The sequence below is a fragment of the Schistocerca nitens genome, unplaced genomic scaffold (genome assembly GCF_023898315.1).
Source record: "Schistocerca nitens isolate TAMUIC-IGC-003100 unplaced genomic scaffold, iqSchNite1.1 HiC_scaffold_100, whole genome shotgun sequence".
NCBI classification, from domain to species: Eukaryota; Metazoa; Arthropoda; class Insecta; order Orthoptera; family Acrididae; genus Schistocerca; species Schistocerca nitens.
In genome coordinates, this window is record NW_026045643.1 from 12,650 (window position 1) to 17,500 (window position 4,851).

The 4,851-nt window shown below is 54.8% G+C and overlaps 1 non-coding gene across 1 annotated transcript in view; it reads left to right on the forward strand.

The window, feature by feature from the left end:
- The first annotated feature begins 3,442 nt into the window (after positions 1-3,442).
- Positions 3,443-4,851, forward strand: part of LOC126218359 (small subunit ribosomal RNA) — a 1,909-nt gene continuing 500 nt past the window's right edge. Inside the window, exon 1 of the ribosomal RNA XR_007542437.1 lies at positions 3,443-4,851. This exon is cut by the window's right edge and continues 500 nt beyond it. This is a non-coding gene — a ribosomal RNA (small subunit ribosomal RNA).

Consider the following 4,851-nt stretch of genomic DNA (forward strand, 5'->3'; position numbering starts at 1 on the left):
GTCACACCACCGGTTTTGACTAATAGACAGAATGTTTATAATCATATGCCATACACCGGGGGACGATGCCGCGAGGTGTAGCTAGCTAGTGCAGTCGCACCGCTACTACTGTACAGAGATAGAACAGGCATTGACTATACATACATTAAGCTTATACGCGGCGGTGCTTAGTAATACGCGCAGTCATCGGAATATAGATAACACATACAACTGTCCCTATACATGCTGAACGTCTGTGCACACAATGTCAACCACACGTCACCCACACACTCCATCACCCACTAGTCTATGCCTGTAACAGACGCAGACACAACATCTAAGTACCAGCATGGAACAACATCCAGTGCATCCTCTCGGCCACAGTACACCATCCACACTATGATAACCAGACCGGGACGTCGAACCAGAAAACTGAATATCCCACTCTTCCTACAACCACCATTGCTCAGATACGCCACCAACACCCACACATGTCCTACACAGGGGTGCACCCAACAGCACCACACTGCCGCATCTCACAGCACATAAACAATGGCAGGAATGAAAGACACAGGTGTGCCACTCCTTTGCCACAAACACAGAACGGGCGCGCCACCTGCCATGAGCCACAAGTGCAACTGACGTGACATATCTGATAGTGCCTCAGGCGTCCACTTACTACCATCACTATCAACGAACCTCGCCACCCCACCCCCCCCCCACACACACCATCCCTTAACCCAACTTCTGCCTTAACCTAACCCAACTTCTGCCTTAACCTAACCCAACTTCTGCCTTAACCTAACCCAACTTCTGCCTTAACCTAACCCAACTTCTGCCTTAACCTAACCCAACTTCTGCCTTAACCTAACCCAACTTCTGCCTTAACCTAACCCAACTTCTGCCTTAACCTAACCCAAGTTGCGCCTTAACCTAACCCAAGTTGCGCCTTAACCTAACCCAAGTTGCGCCTTAACCTAACCCAAGTTGCGCCTTAACCTAACCCAAGTTGCGCCTTAACCTAACCCAAGTTGCGCCTTAACCTAACCCAAGTTGCGCCTTAACCTAACCCAAGTTGCGCCTTAACCTAACCCAAGTTGCGCCTTAACCTAACCCAACTTCTGCCTTAACCTAACCCAACTTCTGCCTTAACCTAACCCAACTTCTGCCTTAACCTAACCCAACTTCTGCCTTAACCTAACCCAAGTTGCGCCTTAACCTAACCCAAGTTGCGCCTTAACCTAACCCAAGTTGCGCCTTAACCTAACCCAAGTTGCGCCTTAACCTAACCCAAGTTGCGCCTTAACCTAACCCAAGTTGCGCCTTAACCTAACCCAAGTTGCGCCTTAACCTAACCCAAGTTGCGCCTTAACCTAACCCAAGTTGCGCCTTAACCTAACCCAAGTTGCGCCCTAACCTAACCCACGTTGCGCCCTAACCTAACCCACGTTGCGCCTTAACCTAACCCACGTTGCGCCCTAACCTAACCCACGTTGCGCCCTAACCTAACCTACGTTGCGCCCTAACCTAACCTACGTTGCGCCCTAACCTAACCTACGTTGCGCCCTAACCTAACCTACGTTGCGCCCTAACCTAACCTACGTTGCGCCCTAACCTAACCTACGTTGCGCCCTAACCTAACCTACGTTGGGCCCTAACCTAACCCACGTTGCGCCCTAACCTAACCCACGTTGCGCCCTAACCTAACCCACGTTGCGCCCAAACCTAACCCACGTTGCGCCCTAACCTAACCCACGTTGCGCCCTAACCTAACCTACGTTGCGCCCTAACCTAACCTACGTTGCGCCCTAACCTAACCTACGTTGCGCCCTAACCTAACCTACGTTGCGCCCTAACCTAACCTACGTTGCGCCCTAACCTAACCTACGTTGCGCCCTAACCTAACCTACGTTGGGCCCTAACCTAACCCACGTTGCGCCCTAACCTAACCCACGTTGCGCCCTAACCTAACCCACGTTGCGCCCAAACCTAACCCACGTTGCGCCCTAACCTAACCCACGTTGCGCCCTAACCTAACCCACGTTGCGCCTTAACCTGCCCTGTAATTGTTAGTTATATGAATCTAGGAATTCGTGTAGCGTTGCCTAATTGCAACCATCTCAACATAGTTCACTTCGCGCACACTGTGGTGTTCTGCGTATTGATTCATTTTACGGTGCGTACCCTCACATCTTGCGAGTGTTGCTTACTTTCCACATGGTCCCGCTATCCACTGTATTGTGTACTGCAATAGGACGTATATCGCCCCCGCCCCCCCCCCCCCCTCCCCTCCTGTCACCTCTAGCTCGTCGGTCAGGAGTTCGCGTGTTGAATGCGCTTCGCAGCTGTGCAATGGCATTCGCATACGTACGCTGGCCACCTTCCACGTGTTCTTTCGTGCACACGTCGCAGCGTGTATGTATGCTGATGGAGTGCGTCGTGACACACAACATCCAGGCATGCAAGACTCGTAGAAGTCGCAAATGTAGATGGATGTCTACGTTTGCTGCCCAAGTTACGCAAATGAACTGGAAATCCGTTGTTGCGCGGTTGTTCGCGCTGGAGGTGAATCGTTGATATCGACGATCGGTACAGGTATTAACCGGTTGCTTCAGCGACACCCGTCATACCCACGAACGTGAGTGGGCATGTGGGTATGAAGCGATACGCGGCGGTGGCTGGGTGGGACCGTCCCCGGCCGGTGAGGGGGGGGCGCCCGGCGTGCTGGCCGCGCGCTGCGTGGGCGCACGCGCGGCAGCCGGCTGGTGGGGGCGCCCAGTGGCAGGCGCGCCGGCTGACGGAGGCGGCAGGCGGCGCATCTGCGTGCCGGCGCACCCAGCGCGCGGCGCCGTGCGGCCAAAGTGGGTCCTCCCGGGCCCGGTGCGAAGCGCGGTGGACATCTGCAGTGTGCTGGTCCGATTGAGGACTGTGTGCGTTGAGGATGCGCCGCCGCCCGGCACTCGGCGCCGCGACGCCGTCTGCTGCTCGGTCGCCCCCGCGGTTCTCGCAGGTGGTTTGTATCGCAGCTGTGCGGATGTGTTGGCGCGTGCGCTGTGCTGGGAGAGTTCGCTTTGGCACCCAAGTGGGGCTCTGCCCCTCTGTGGCGCTGGCGTTGGAGCTGCCCGGTCACTGTTCGTGGCCGCGTGTTGTCTCCCGCCGGCAACACCACGACAGCACGCTCCCGGGCCTCTGTCGGCAGCGGCAAGCTCAGTTGGGAGCACGGGTGGTCGCACTGAAAGCGTCTACTCGCCTATCTCCGGGCGATTGCGCCTCTCTCGAACCCGACCAAGTACTTAGGACGGCGCTGCGCGCCGCCGGGACCTGAGAGGGTTTCGAGGTGTATCGTGCAGGGGAGCCCAGCCTCCTCCTGTTTGCAGAATAATTGAGCGGACGCTTGCGTGTTCGCGCGGGCCCCCGGGACACACTCCCGGGCGGCCGGCTGCTCAGCTCTAGTTGACGCAGCTCCCTGGTTGATCCTGCCAGTAGTCATATGCTTGTCTCAAAGATTAAGCCATGCATGTCTCAGTACAAGCCGCATTAAGGTGAAACCGCGAATGGCTCATTAAATCAGTTATGGTTCCTTAGATCGTACCCACGTTACTTGGATAACTGTGGTAATTCTAGAGCTAATACATGCAAACAGAGTCCCGACCAGAGATGGAAGGGACGCTTTTATTAGATCAAAACCAATCGGTCGGCTCGTCCGGTCCGTTTGCCTTGGTGACTCTGAATAACTTTGGGCTGATCGCACGGTCTTCGTACCGGCGACGCATCTTTCAAATGTCTGCCTTATCAACTGTCGATGGTAGGTTCTGCGCCTACCATGGTTGTAACGGGTAACGGGGAATCAGGGTTCGATTCCGGAGAGGGAGCCTGAGAAACGGCTACCACATCCAAGGAAGGCAGCAGGCGCGCAAATTACCCACTCCCGGCACGGGGAGGTAGTGACGAAAAATAACGATACGGGACTCATCCGAGGCCCCGTAATCGGAATGAGTACACTTTAAATCCTTTAACGAGTATCTATTGGAGGGCAAGTCTGGTGCCAGCAGCCGCGGTAATTCCAGCTCCAATAGCGTATATTAAAGTTGTTGCGGTTAAAAAGCTCGTAGTTGGATTTGTGTCCCACGCTGTTGGTTCACCGCCCGTCGGTGTTTAACTGGCATGTATCGTGGGACGTCCTGCCGGTGGGGCGAGCCGAAGGCGTGCGACCGCCTCGTGCGTGCTCGTGCGTCCCGAGGCGGACCCCGTTGAAATCCTACCAGGGTGCTCTTTATTGAGTGTCTCGGTGGGCCGGCACGTTTACTTTGAACAAATTAGAGTGCTTAAAGCAGGCAAGCCCGCCTGAATACTGTGTGCATGGAATAATGGAATAGGACCTCGGTTCTATTTTGTTGGTTTTCGGAACCCGAGGTAATGATTAATAGGGACAGGCGGGGGCATTCGTATTGCGACGTTAGAGGTGAAATTCTTGGATCGTCGCAAGACGAACAGAAGCGAAAGCATTTGCCAAGTATGTTTTCATTAATCAAGAACGAAAGTTAGAGGTTCGAAGGCGATCAGATACCGCCCTAGTTCTAACCATAAACGATGCCAGCCAGCGATCCGCCGCAGTTCCTCCGATGACTCGGCGGGCAGCCTCCGGGAAACCAAAGCTTTTGGGTTCCGGGGGAAGTATGGTTGCAAAGCTGAAACTTAAAGGAATTGACGGAAGGGCACCACCAGGAGTGGAGCCTGCGGCTTAATTTGACTCAACACGGGAAACCTCACCAGGCCCGGACACCGGAAGGATTGACAGATTGATAGCTCTTTCTTGATTCGGTGGGTGGTGGTGCATGGCCGTTCTTAGTTGGTGGAGCGATTTGTCTGGTT